This window comes from Onychostruthus taczanowskii, unplaced genomic scaffold (genome assembly GCF_017590055.1).
Source record: "Onychostruthus taczanowskii isolate IOZ18803 unplaced genomic scaffold, ASM1759005v1 scaffold57, whole genome shotgun sequence".
Classification (NCBI taxonomy): domain Eukaryota; kingdom Metazoa; phylum Chordata; class Aves; order Passeriformes; family Passeridae; genus Onychostruthus; species Onychostruthus taczanowskii.
The window spans coordinates 5,461,450-5,475,781 of record NW_024503346.1 but is presented as its reverse complement, the minus strand read 5'-3'; the positions used below and the strand labels follow the sequence as shown (position 1 = coordinate 5,475,781).

The window sequence follows — 14,332 nt, the reverse complement described above, 5'->3', positions numbered from 1 at the left end:
ATCCACACAGCCAACACACCAACTATCAACATTTCTTACTATTTATACATTTTAGCAAATGAATGAATGTTCGTTGGCTACAAGTTGCTTAATCCGCATGCTCAGTCTTGTGTTTTGGATCCATCAGTGGTCACGATCTGCCCCTGCCCTAATTACCTTTAACCCAGTTGGAGCTGATTTCAGAACAATTGCTGAGTTTGCTTTATTAGTGTGTTCCTTATCTTGAAGTTCTGTCAGATGGCCTTGTGGCCCATGATTTCTGCATTCTTTGTGTCCACTATCATTGATACATCCTTCTTACCAAGCTTTATTAACTTCCCTAAAACTTAAAAAGAACCTTCAGAAAATTTTGCATATTTCACATTTTGCAACAAATCCTCGATTTGTACACTTAAAGGGAGAACAGGCTTAAAATGTACAGTTGTCTGTGTGAAATGCTGCCAACGATACACCTCAGGAAAATGTAATTTCACTCACACGGATGGGGAATGTGGATCTAGCTGTACACTTTTCACTTCTGATTTTGTAACTGCAATAAAGTCCAGGCTCCAAAATTAACTTTCAATTACAATCACAATTACAGCTGTGCTTACACTGAAAGAGAGAATACCTACAATGTAATAAATAATCAGGATAATAGAATATCCTGAGTTGGAAGAGACACATAAAGAACAAAATCTTAAGTCCTGATTCCATGCAGAATATCATGGGCAGCAGAATTTCATCAGGAACCACAGTGGTAGGAAAAGGAATAGCTTTAAAGTGATAGAGGGCAGAGACACCTTCCACTGGACAAGGCTGCTCCAAGCCCAGTCCAGCCTGGCCTGGAACACCACCAGGGATGGAAATCTTGATCCATACCCTTTTTTTCCCCCTACTGATGTTCTGAGTGCAATGAAAATTCTGCATGTTTGGGGAACTGAGCAGTATCTTGAGTAATAAATGATACATATTTTATACTCTAGGAAGATCCAAAGCTGTGCAACAATGCAGGGGAAAAGGTTTCCTACATCATTCCTTCTTTTCCTAGCACCAAACACTGACTTCTGTTAAAACCTTTATAATTCTCCCAAAAGTTGGAAAAAGCCCTTTCCTTTATTGCTCAGGGAAAACCTTCCAGGATACTCCTGTGACTTTCAAGTTGTATTAAAATGCACAACTACTTTGCTCTTGGGAAATTATCCCAAAATACATCTTCCATATGCCAGAGTTCTACAAGAATCTTACTGTGATGAAGCAGTAATAACATGGGAAGTTGAATTTTTGGGGGGCGAGATGACAAAACTGAGATTAAAAGAAACCTATAATAACTGTAAGTGCAGTTTATAGATTTTAAACATGAATTAAAATTTGTTAAATCCTAATTTCAAAGAGGTGTTTTGATGACTAATATTTGGAGCCACGTGGAGTGAATGCCAAACCAAGTCACTAATTCCAGGAGAACTCAGAAAAATGCTTGTATTGAAGGGAAGGAATTTGCCTAGAATTGGAGAGGGGGAAAATTCTGAAAGTTTGTAAAGAATGGGGTTATTTATTTATGTGAACATGGTTAACCCTCATTAAAGTATTTCTCTGTGTTTATCTAGTCTTTGTGGAAAATAAGTATCAGGAGCCTTGGAGAATCAGGAGTCCTGAAGAAGCCTTACCTTGACACCTGACGTGCCTATTTTGTGATGTGCAGAGCTCTGAGGACAGAGGTCTTTTTCCACTGAAAGAAAAAAGGTAAAGTTGGAGCACAGCCAACATAAATTAGTCTCTTCTGACTTAAATGTATTAATTATCTGTTAAATACAAGCAAATCACCAGAGACTGAGGAGGGGAAAGGACCTGCCCCTTTGCTTTCATCCATGCTCTTTCCGTGGGCTCTCATTTGCAGTTTTTGCTGGCTGCTGCAATTGGCTCACTCAGAGAAATCAGTGATGGAGAACTGAGGGAAGGAATGAACATAAAATAAGTGTTGTGTTTATGTTTAAGAGTTGTGCATCTTCAAACGGTGGCTAAGGAGAAGGTGGGTGAGAAGTGACATCCCAGATCTGGGGACATTGTGCCACACAACAGTGATGTCATGTCACAAGGTTTTATGGGTCACACCTAACAACCCTTGTGTGAGACACAACAAATATAACTGAGGCCTGTTTTAGAAAGCCAAAGTTAAAAAAACCCCCAGCATTAATTAGGGAAGGCATAAATAAGATGTGTCAGCTGCAGAGGAAAGTTAGTGCACTAACCCACCCACTTTTGGAAGGAAGTGGAAAAAAATTTAAGGAGAGTTAGTGCTGAGGGATTTGTAGGTATCTCAGCATAAGCTTCCTTAGTGTCTAAGGAGGAGAGACAGCTAAAGTGCTTATTAGACTGTTTTAGAAGGTGATTGATGGCTATTAATCCCTTCTAGGATTTCCCAGCAGAGTTTTCATTTCAAACAAGTCACTAATTACTGGCATATTACAGGAGAGAAGGCCAAAAGTGACACAAAATTCACATTGTAATCAAAAAAAGCTCCTCCTGCTTTGCTGCCAGTATGATGTAGATTCAGACCAGTAACCCAGGAGTAAATTTCCCAAATTAAAGAAATTAGGCTGTAAAAGGAAAAGAATTAGGAAGACAACAAGGAAAGAACTGAGGTGCTGATGATGAAGGTGACACATGTTTAGTCAGCAAAGGTGGATCCTCTGATTGGCTTTAACACAGAGGTGTAGAGGTTTTGTGGTTGGAAGTGTAGATGCTCAAGTTGTGCAGATTGCATCACCACTACATTAGAGTGGTGTAAGCCTCTTACTAAATGTGTGTAAGAGGAATTTAATACCTGTGTCACTGCAGGATTCCTTGTGGCAGGCATCTCCTGTTCACTGCTGCTGTGCAGTTCCTTCTTTTGCACGTTCCCTCTCTGTTGGTGTGTAACTCCTGGGTTTGAGCACTCCCTAGAAGCTAAATTTATCCATTAAAAGCATGGTAGTAGCTTTTCCCAGAGCATAAATCACAGTGCAGCTTGATCTACCAAACCCTAAGGTATTTCCCCTCCATGTGATTTCATTTATTGCAGCTCTGTAGCTGCAGAACAAAATCTGAATTCCTGCTTGCCCGTAGTTGTGGTGTTTTGTACTTTTGTACAGGAATCGATTGTGTTTTTTTACCTCGTGGTGTTCCTGGGTGAAGTGTTAAAACTGCCCAGTTTTACAGCTGGAGAAAGAGGCTGACTATGCTTATAGCAAGTTTTCCAACATTATCCTGAGCTGTTGCCACCAGAAGTGTAATGAATAGACTCCTAAAAGATGTAACCAAATTACTTGACAGAATCCTATAATTCTGTAGAATTATTCCTAGGTAGGTTTTTCCCCCCATGTTTTCATTCCTTAATCTCAGTAAACACTGTATCTATCTGGAATCCACCCGAAACCTGCGTTATCAATCCATGAGGAAAAAATGTGCAGGATCAGCGTAACCAAAGAGCCAAACCTCACACCTGCTGCTGTCTAAAGGCTCTCCAGGTGCCCAGGTCAGGAGTCTCTGTATGGTGATGGGGGTGTTTTATACCCCTTGGGATCCCTCAGTGGCTGTCAGGAGCGGATGTTTCTGGGTGCCAACATCCCAGAAAGCAGAAGGAATTCCATATGTAAATGGAAGTTAATTTTCTGTAGCTGTGTGTAGCAGCTTGGATCCTGCAGTGGTTTTTTAGTAGCTTAATCATTGACTAAGGATGTTTCCTGTGGAGGCTCCATGTGTTGGATGGGCAGATTCAGAGATCAGCACTCTGAACTTGGGAGTCAGAGGAAGCATTACAGCAGCTATTTGCCAAACAGTGTGAGTAGAACAGAAAACCAGCCAGGTCCCAGTGGAATGCGCACAGGTGGGGAGCACAGCTGCTGTGAGCAGGTGGCCGTGCAGCAGCAGCCTGGCTCCTCTGCCACGTTCCTCCGCTGCCCGTCCACCCTGAGGAACCATGGCTAAAGCTGCCGTTCCCGGGATCAGCCCGGGTTTGCGAGCGGAGAAACGGGAGCGGGCCTGAGGGAGCCCGGAGGGGCGCGGGGAGCGAGAGCAAAAGGGGCACAGGCGCCGCGCCGTGTGAGGAGGAGCGGCCATGGCGCTGAGGGCCCCGCGTTAGGAGCGGAGCGGCCGCCATGGCGCCGAGGGGCGGGGCCGCCGCTCTCCCGCCCAGCGCCCGCCGGGTCCTCCGGGAGGCGCGCGCCAAGGGCGGCGCTCTGGCCCCGCCGCCGCCATCTCGGTGTCGATGGTGGCGGGGGCGGGGCGACCCCGCCCAGCGCTTGCCGAGGAGCGAGGAGGAAATGGCGGCGCGGCGCGGCTGAGACCTTTGGCGGCCGCGGCGAGAGCTCCCCTTCTCTGCTCGCGGTGAGTGCGGGAGGCGGGTGGGGGAGCACCGGGGAGGGAGGAGAGGGGGAGCGGGGCCGCCGTTGCGGCAGGGAGGTCGCGGGAAAGGCGGCCCGGCCGCCTTTGGGCTCGCTATAAAATGGAGGCGGGCGGGCGGCCGGAGTGGCTCGGGTGTGGGGGGGGTTCCCCGGGGAGAAACGCGGCTCGGGCACGGCACGGCACGGTCTGGCCCGGTCCGGAGGAGGCGGCGGCTCCGTGCGGGGCTGCGGAGGAAGCCTTTGGCTCACGCCGCGGCGGGGCTGGAGCGGAAGGGCCGCTCCCCGGGCGGAGCGGGCTGAAGGCGGCTCCTCCATCTTGGGGGGAAGGAGAGGCGAGCGGAGGCCGGGTGTGCTCGGAGCCCGTCGCCGTCATGGCCAAGCTGACGCCGGGAAGCTGCTTCGTGACGGCACCACCGACTGCACCGGCGGCCCCGGGCCCGCGCCGGGGGTGGCTGGGGCGGGGCAGCGCCCGTGGGGACCCAGAAACCCAACCGAGCCCCACCGAAATCGTTGCGGGGCTGCGGCGGGTGGGACTGAAACTTCCCTGCCTTGGAGAGGTGTTGGTTTTCTCTGGGCAAAGGAGAAACTCCTAGTTGGTGAGTTAAACACGAGGAGTTGAACGTAATCATGTTCTGCTGACTGTTTTGTAGGGAGAAAAAACCGAATATTTAAACAGTGATTTGTTGATCGGTTTAAAATATTTAATAAATTCCTTGCCAATTCCCTGTCCTTGGCACTAATGTACTTAAATGGTACTAATGTACTTAAATGCTGTCTCTTGGAGGTGGTGATAATTTGGAGCAGTTTGTTTCGCTTGCAAAAACCATTATTTGGTGGTGACCAAATTGTGTTTAATGCAGGTAAATGGTTTATACCTCCAAGCAACAGCTTATGTTTTAGCTGTGGTTATGAAAATCTTGCTATCTTAGCTTGTCCTTTTTAACTTGGAAAGGATGTTACAGTCTCACAATGTGTTATAAAACGAATGTGTATTATGCTCGCCCTGCAGTTTTTATCTCCAATAATTTGAAACTGTGTAACGTGCTCTTTTTCTTGCGTGGGCTTTCATGGGTTTTCATTTCAGGAACTTCAGGGAGAAAAAAAAAAAGGTTGATTCCTTTTATTTCGCTCAGAAGAATGTATATTGCATTCCTGAATTCACTGGATTTTTTTGGTTGGTTGGTTTTCCCCTGGATAATAGAGTTCACATTTTTTCAGAAATAGCGCTTTCGAATACCTAGTAATCACAGTCTTGATTAACTAAATTCTTTGGCAAGTAATATTAAACTATATTTTACCTCATTTTATGATAACCTTTTCTACTGTATGCTTTTTTGTGTATTTTCCTCAGTTTTAAGGGGTAATTAAAATTATTTTAGCTTTAACAATCTTGGTGCTGCTTCTACAAACAAAATTTGCTAGCTGTTTAAGCAATTTAATTGCAGGTCAGTGAAAAATGATGTGTAGTTACTGTCCAAGTGTACCATGTTAATTGTAGTAGATATTCTGGGTTGTGCTCCACTTTTATGTGTGCCAGCTGCTTGTTATCGTTCCCTGACATTTAGAAATTTCTATAGGAATAAATATAGAAGTAAGCTTAAAATAGCCATCAGTAAGGCCTTAATTTTTTTTTCCCTTGACAGTTCCAGAAAGGTGTCACACATAAACGTTTTCTAATGCACTGGGGTGAAAAACTAAGGGCTCATGTTGGCCTTCAGCCTCCATTGAGACTGCTTAATTCCAGTGATGAGAAAATCAAATAATTTGTGTTTTCAAAACCAGCATTTAAATAATTTTTTACAAAGTTTTTCTGTTGTTTCTCTAAGAGGTATTTTCTGTTAGTATGCAAATGAAGGTTTTGCTGTCTTGCAAATATATGTACAGTGCAAAAATACCTGCAGTTTTTAAAACTGTTGAAATATAATAATATAAACTAATATCTATCCACATATGATTCAGAGGATGTTTTCATATAACTGAAAGATGGGTTTTGAATTAAAAGAGCAAATAGCACCAAAACCCCAAAACTCCCCAAAGCAATGCAAATAGAATTTAATCTAGGTTAGTAGATAAAATTGAATAAATATTTTTTCAGTGACTAGTGGACTCCTAGAAGCCAGTGTTTTTTCTGCTTAATCCAGCTTTACTACTAAGATTTTTCTGCCAATTGATCACGTTATTTGTTTCTGATAGTAATTGTCTTTATAGTATTCTGATAGTAATTGTCTTTATAGTTATAACTTAACGACTTTGGGATTTTAATTCTGTACAGCCTGAAACTTTAAGCTGGAGGGATTAGTGAGAACAGGAAGAGCAAGGATTAAAGGGGTTGGGCTGAGAGTTATAAAACGTAGCTGAGGGAAGTAGGGGCAGGGTCTGGGCTGGACGAGAGTGACATTAGATGGCTTTAGTTGACACAAATGGTGTCTCTGCACCAGTTTTATTCTCTGGCGCACTTTCTGCCTTGTGTCTCTTGTGCCACAAGTAGTAGAGCAGTGGTAAGAGATACGAGGAGAGGATTTTAATACGAGTAAGGTTTCCCAGCTTATGCAAGAGCTGGTTCGTGTTGGTGTGTGCAGTCAGGCCTGAGGTCTTAGCTCCCACTTAATGCTTGGAGGATTCACTGCTGGGAAGTTTTTATCTAAGGCAGCTTCTGAAATAGAGAGATATTTGACAGGTGTTATTGATGGTGGTCTCAAGAGCACTGATAGACTTCGAGGTTAAAAAGCTTAAGTTTCCAGTTAGGCCGCTCAGACACACATATTAAATGAGCATTATGTGTTTTTTCCCAGTAAGTTCTAATCAAAACTGGAACGTCAACTGTGTTTACTGTATCCTTAATAACATAATCAGCATGCTGTAATTAGTGTTTCACCAAATTTGGAAGAAGTTAATTTCTGTTCTTATTTAATGAAGCTCTTTTGGTGGAATAAGAATAAAAGTGATAGCGAGTTTCAGAGGTTATATTTTAACTCACTTTTTACAGACAAAATAAGGGAAGAAGTTGCATAACCACATGATTTTGTTTTCTTCAACAGCTGTACTGGTAGGATCAGAAATGATAGATTATTTAAAGATAAACAAGCTTTGGGATTGTGAAAAGTTAAAGTTTAAGATTCTCTGATTTAGCTGTTGGATTTACAACTGAATGTTTCTAATGGCCCTGATAAAGAGCTAACTTCTCCGGTGGAGAAATGCCAGAGGGTCTGAATTGCTTTCCCTAAGCAATGTTTCCCCTAATGGCCCTGATAAAGAGCTAATTTCCCTGGTGCCCCGGTGGAGAAATGCCAGAGGGTCTGAATTGCTTTCCCTAAGCAATGTTTCCTGGACAGTTGCTAAAGAGATCAGGTTCAGTTGCAGAAATTGAACATTAGGCAAATATATAGTATGTATTTACAAAATACTTGAATTTAAGATGATGGCAAAGGAGTGCTAAAGATCCTGTGTGTTGGGCGATAACCCCGGCAGTGTTTGTAATTGATACTTCTGTTGACTGAACTTTCAACCATGACTTGTAAAATTGGCTTTTGCTGGAGCCTTTAGGAGGTTTCTTGTTAAGAGATGATCGTGCTTGGGCTTTTAATCTAAGCATTTGACCACCTAAAACTGTGTTTATTGCTTCTTAATCTGTATTAAAGGGGAAAAAACCCCAAAACAGTAGAGCTCTCTACACTGCTTTGATTCTGCTCACAACTTTCCGTAATAGGCAAAATCTGTTTGTTACCTGATTTTTGTTCATCATGTTCAGACCTTGAAAGCAGAAATAAACCTGACTCAAAACCTCAGTTTTTTGGGGGCTAAATTTTCATTGTTAGGGTGAGTATCTTACTCAGAAGAATGTGAGTAAAGGCTTCAGAAGGTGTCGTAGGAGTAGTGAAATGCCAAATGTCAGTCTGTTACTAAGTCAGTATCTGCCTAGGCTACCCATGGAGCTCTGACTAGAAGATTAAAATGACGTGTATGTAATACTTTACTTCCCTCTTTAAATTAATGTTTTTATAAATGCCAAAAGCACTACAGTCAATATGAATTTTGTTTCCCAAACACAGTTATGGGCTTACAGCTTGCAGGATGTGCACAGTGCGAGTGCCTTGTGTTAGGGATTACTGGAGTTTGTCAGTGCTGTTGTCACAGTTCTGTCCCCAGCTTCTGACACAGAGCTGAGCTGGCAAAGCCTCTCCTGCCTACACACCTACCTACATTTGCCAACTTAACTTCTCCCGAGGAATTTGATGGAGCTTTCCAAATCTTTTTCCTGCTTCCCTGCTTGCAGGGGCCTGTGATGGAGCCGAGGTTCCATGTGCAGCTGCACTGAGAGCCCACTGCACACACAGGGTGGTGCTCACGTGTCCCACCCTGCAAACAGCACAGACTGGTGAAAGTGCAGTTTTGCAGCCCAGGTTACAGCAGTGTGAGGCACTTGTGCCAGCACAGCTCTGTTGATTAGGGGTTGTAGCCCTTAACGTTCCTGACTTGTGCAGTTGTGACAGGCAACACCTGTAGTACAGATAGGATCTGTTGTTAAATTAAATATTCGTGTTTGCCAGGTATCTGATGGGCCTGCTGCTAAAGTGCCTTGAGTATTTCTATGAGAAATTGCTATTGAGCTGAATTTAACTGTTAATTCAGTCTGGCTCAAAGAAGCTCTTTTTGCCTGTAATGCCTGGTGCCATTTTCATTCTGTGCATGACCTACCCAGCAGTCCATCCCTTTTTCTCCTGACTGCTCGGGTCCTGTGTGCTGCAGTCTGAAGTAAGAGGGTTTTAACCTGAAAGACATCAAAATAAACCTCTGTGTGTGTGTGTGTTTTGCTTGGCATAAACCAGGGAGCTGCTCTGTGTTTTTGCTTGGTGCAGTTCTGTTGTGCTGTGGAGTCCCTCCTTGTCTTTGCTCTCTGTGTGCTGCTAATCTGATAATCTGCTCTGCACACACATGAAATTCCTCACTTCCAGGAGGTCCCACACTCCCTGCAAACGTGCAGGACTGCTGTCCTGTGTGAGCACAGGTTTCCATCCTGGGAGGCACTGGCCCTTCTGTGAGGCTTGTGTAAGGTAAGTGAGCAGCCTGACAGAAACCATGGAAGCCTGAAGGTGTTTTAGTTTGACACAGCAGAGAGGGTTTATAATGTGTGACTAAAAACATTTTAATTTGGTATGGTTAGCATCTTTATTATTGCAAGTACAGAGACCAAATGAGTGATCTTGTTTTTAAGGGAAGCTGTTTCTTCTTGGAATTAATCAATTTCCTTGTATTTTAAAAAGTAAGCTGTTAAATTGGTTTGCTCTAAAGTTTATTTTAAAGTTAAACTCTTCATTATTTTCTGCTTTTGAAAAGTATTGTTCCTGTGAAATTTATAAATGTATTAAGTCTCATTTTTTCATGATGAAAGAATCCAGAAGGTGATTGAAAACTTGTTTCTGCATAGTTGAAAATTTCAAAAAAGTAGTTAATGTTTGTTTACATTTTAAATCTCATTAGTTGATTGTCATCAGCACTGTGTGTTGGTATGTGGTGTCATGTGAATGTGCACTTTATAGGCTTTCCTGTACCAAGGCAGGATAAGTGTTCATACCATGAATATTTGAAAGAATTTTTCAGCACCAAACATAAAAAGGCTGCAGACCACAAAGCTCCACTGAAATGTCCTGGTGTCCCAGCTGCAGAGAGGGGTGCAGATGGGCACTGCTGAATAATTCATGGCACCACGTCATTGCAGCTCAGGGTCCTACAGTGACTTCAAAGGTTTCTTGAGGGAGATTGAGGAATGGGATCTCAACAGATGTGTAGAAACCTCTGGATTCATTTTTTGCTAACCTGCTCTCTCTGATCATCTCACTGCATTGGTGTGCTCAGGTGTCCTCAGGGAGCTTTGCCCTCCTGTAGTGTTGGTACCATAAACACCCTTTCTTTGCACCACCTTCAAAGGGTGCAAATTCTTCATCCTCTGCTTCAACCATTTCTGGACAGCCTGACCTCCCAAACCAGTTCTTTTCCATTGCTTTTGGCAGAAACTCAATGGGATACTCCCCAGCACACTGAAAAATGAGGCTTTACAAGGAGTAGAGCCTGTCTGTGATGGGAGATGGGGTGAGGGCACAAGCAGCAGGTCTGAGGAGACTGAGGTGTGGTGTGAGACTGGACTGTAGGTGTCCATGGTGCCATCCCTGACAAATCATTACCTTGCCGTGCTCTGTGCATCAGAGATTGAAATACTGTCCTCATACGAAAAGCTCCCTTAAAACTAGATTTTGGTGACATTTTGTCTTAATTTTGCTGTTCTTCCTGGCCTAGAATAATTACTGCTTCCTGTGGTGTTTAAGAAGAGCACAGGTTTCTTAAATTAGGCTGGGTTGTTCCTGAGGAGCATGGCTGTGTTACTGCTCAGTCTGCATCTTGCAAATGGAAAAGCTTGTTAAATTTTTAAAATGGAAATAATACATTGACTCCAGAATAGGAAGAAATGAACTGCCACTTTTAAGTTGTAAGTATTGTAGGTAGAGGAGGTGATGGCTTTGTTTGTAATCTTGGAATTAATTTAGTGTGTTTAATGATAGGCAGCAAAGCACTTAGAGGTAAGTGTTACAGGTTTTGTAGTATTATTTCTCTTTGGTTTTCTTCTTTTAGGTCTAACTATAAGCATTGAAATGCTGTGATTTTATGCAAACTTGATTTCTAACATGATGTTTCAAATGTAAACTTCTGGCATAAAATTCTTGTGTTTACCAGAAATGTCTGGACTTTTGACCTTGAGCTGCAGCTTGGCTATAGCAGGCAAGCAGTGATATAGTAACTTATTTGGAGGACAGGGGAGGAGTTAGGGCCAGAGTTTTTGTGTGTCACAATATCCAGACTTAAGCTTTAGGACTTTCACCTCTCATCCTTCAGCTCTCATTGCCTCTCTTTGTCACAAGGTCCATCTCGCAACTGTTTGGAAGAAGTTTCCCTTCCTTCATAAGATGCTTAAATTAGCAAGCAGTGGATATGTTTTACATGAAAATAAAAGACTGGCTGTGCTGTGGAATCTGACTTTCTGTTGCTTTCCTTGCTGATAAGAGTATCAGTCCTTGCATCTTTCATGGCTGAGCAGGTGGAGGGAGCATCTCCAGGGCCAGGGCAGAACCTGTTCTGCTGTTCTTGGGGGTCACTGGATTGCACTTTTGTCCCTGTTCTCACTGGAACTGCTTGTTCCTGTACAGAGTATGGATGCCCTCCTGGCATGCATAGGGCTGCTTTTGTAGTGCTTGTTGATGTGAGGGATTACTTGTGCTGCTGCTTAGCAGAAAGTGCAGATTTTCCACCTGTCATCTTTGCCAAAAAAGGATGCTGAATAATTTTCAATGGGATCAATCTTCTGAGTAGGAGTGCATCAACTGAGCCATGCCAGCATTTATTTGCATCAGAAATGAAATCCTTACATGAGTTCTCACACTGTTTTGGTTTTGCTCATATGGTCTTATTTGCTGATTAGGAATTTTTAACACTTAAAGGAGGTTAGCATAGGCCAAGCCCAGTAACCCTTTCACAGGGATTAAAATGAGAAGACAGTGGAAGTTTGGACTGAAATCACTGTTATGGCACCCTGGAAATGATGTTTTCTGCCCTGTTTGTAAAATCCTGCAGTTTCTTTGATATTTAAGAAACCTGACTGGGATATCATTGTTTCAGCCAAGTACTTTGCATATGAAGCAAATTTTGAAGAAACCTGTAGAAAAATGCGTCTAAAAACCATATACAAGTCTTTCTAACCCTAACTAGTATCTTACATACTGGGACGGACTGGATTTCTGTTAGGACAAGGACATGGAATTGGTCACTAATGAATGATACCCGCTTTGAAAACCTAGCTGGTGTAAAATCTTGCTTTGAATTTCTTTGCAGATGCAAAGAGTATCTTCTCACCAGCTCTCATGTTCAGAACCTTACACTGGCCATTGTAATTTTTGAGATTTCCATCCTGTCCTTGGGGCATGGCCATTGCATTTCCTTAATGTATCTAAAACTGTAACTGGAGTTTCAGTATGAAGACTTTAAAAATCTAAAAGATGTAAATGTTGTCTATCACAAGTCTTAAACAGGAGCAAATCTTCTTTCCAAGGGTGTTTGTGTAGGGGTGAGTATGTGTGTGATCTTTCAAAATCACAGCCCTTCCTGTAGAATTCAGTAAGCAGCAGATAAGAATGAGCAGGTGTCAGGCGTGTGTGATCTTTCCAAATCACAGCGTTCCTGTAGAATTCAGTAAGCAGCAGATAAGAATGAGCAGGTGTCAGGTGTTAATCATTTGGACTAAAGTATTCGTGCAAGGGGCTGGTGTAATCCCTAATGAGACGCCAGCTTTGGTGCAGATTACAGCAATTGGCTGAGTGTTGAAGGGTGCTGACATCCAAGATCAGGGAATAAAATGTGGCATATTTTGCTATCTAGATGTGAGAAGGAGAGAATGAAGATCACTGGTCTTTCATGCATATTCCTCAAACTGAGTAAAATCCCCAGTAAGCTAAAGCTGAAGAATTTATCCTGACTATTGACAGACTTTTTTTGTACACAAGTCCTCAGATAAACAAGAAGTGACGTTTTTGTGGGATGGGTTTAGTTCATGTTAGAGGTTTTATTACTAGGCTTCCTTTCAAGATAATTTCTAGACTGAAGTCTTCCCAGTTACCTGAAGCATGGAATTCTTAATGCAGTTAAAATAATCAGTTCCAGTAAAGACAAAACCGTTATGCAGTCAGAGGACCCATTGAGTTTTTATTTCCTCCTCAGGGAAATGAAGAAAAAAAAAAAAAAGGGGGAAATTCCCATCTGAATGAATATTTGTCATAATTTATTGAATCGTTCTTAATGTAGAAAAACACAAAAAAAGGGCAAATATTGATGCTCTTGAACAAGTTGCTCTGTCACCTCAAAGATATTATCTTGGGCATCCTGAAAAGGGTTTAATGAAGTCAGCAGCAGCAGATCCAGGTCTCTCCAGCCCATCCTGCCATGAATGTCTCAGCTCTGTGTTACTGGCAGAGATAATCTCTCCTTTTTCACCTGTGATTGCTTCGTGCTGGCTCACAATGGAAGGCAGTAGATAAGAGAATGCTTCCGGTGAGGTATTGTCTGAATGTGAAAAGGAGATTACAAGGGGATGTTATTTGATTAGTGAAGGTGTGTTGGAAATTATATTCTTAGTGTCTGTTGTGAGGTGTTGCAGTAGCAGGATTTGAAATCTGGGACTCTGTTTTCAATCTCTGATTAATTTGGCTGCTGAGTCTGCTCTGGAGTGTCTTCAGTCTGTTTATTAAAAACCAGAAGGGTTTGCAGTAGTTGGAAAATCCACAGGGCTACTGAATGTGAGTGCTGGGCTCTCTGCTCTTGCAGTGTAGCAACCCTGTGATTTTGGGGTTGTTACTACTTGAGAATAATTGACCAAATTGAAATTAAAAGCTTGTGACAGCTCTGTGATTTTTCTGGGTTATAATACCTCTGTGCTTCTGTTGCTTCTGGAATTTAAGTCCAGAATGAAATCAAGTGCCTCATTTATTTTGGACAATTTGAAACATTTTATCTGAAAACTGATGGGAGAAGAAAAGACTAAATAAATATTTCCTTGACTGGACTTTCTTTCTTGAGATACTGTGCATCAGCTTTATGCTCCACTTCAGTTAAGTGACTGTTGTTTCACTGGAATGCTCATGCTGCTGCAGCGACTCCTGATTTGTATTTCTGAATTCATTTATAGTTGGTCTGAAAACCTTAGACATTTTCCCACTGGAGACTGCTTCTCACAGAAGCTGTGAACCTCAGCAGGAACTTGGCCTTTTGAATATGTTTGTTAATGTTAGCTTGCCCATAATTTATAGAGGTTTTTTGCCTCTTGTTTTTTCAGAGCAACAAAATATCCCTTCTAATATTCTGCATAATGTTATAGTTACCTAACATGGAAAGACAGGATGATGCTCATGGGAATTGTCTACTAGGAGAAATAC

General features: G+C 42.6%; 1 protein-coding gene across 7 annotated transcripts in view; it reads left to right on the top strand.

Annotated features, from left to right (window-relative positions):
* DIDO1 (death inducer-obliterator 1) overlaps nucleotides 1-14,332 on the top strand; it is a 52,957-nt gene that overhangs the window by 170 nt on the left and 38,455 nt on the right. For 4 of the 7 annotated variants that reach the window (XM_041417789.1, XM_041417785.1, XM_041417790.1 and 1 more), the window contains exon 2: nucleotides 1,587-1,722. The gene's annotated coding sequence lies outside the window, so the exon portion shown is untranslated. Of the gene's footprint in view, nucleotides 1-1,586; nucleotides 1,723-4,240; nucleotides 4,345-4,400; nucleotides 4,958-9,313; nucleotides 9,413-14,332 lie in introns of those variants that run through there. The other 3 variants (XM_041417788.1, XM_041417786.1, XM_041417787.1) reach the window with 3 other exon arrangements.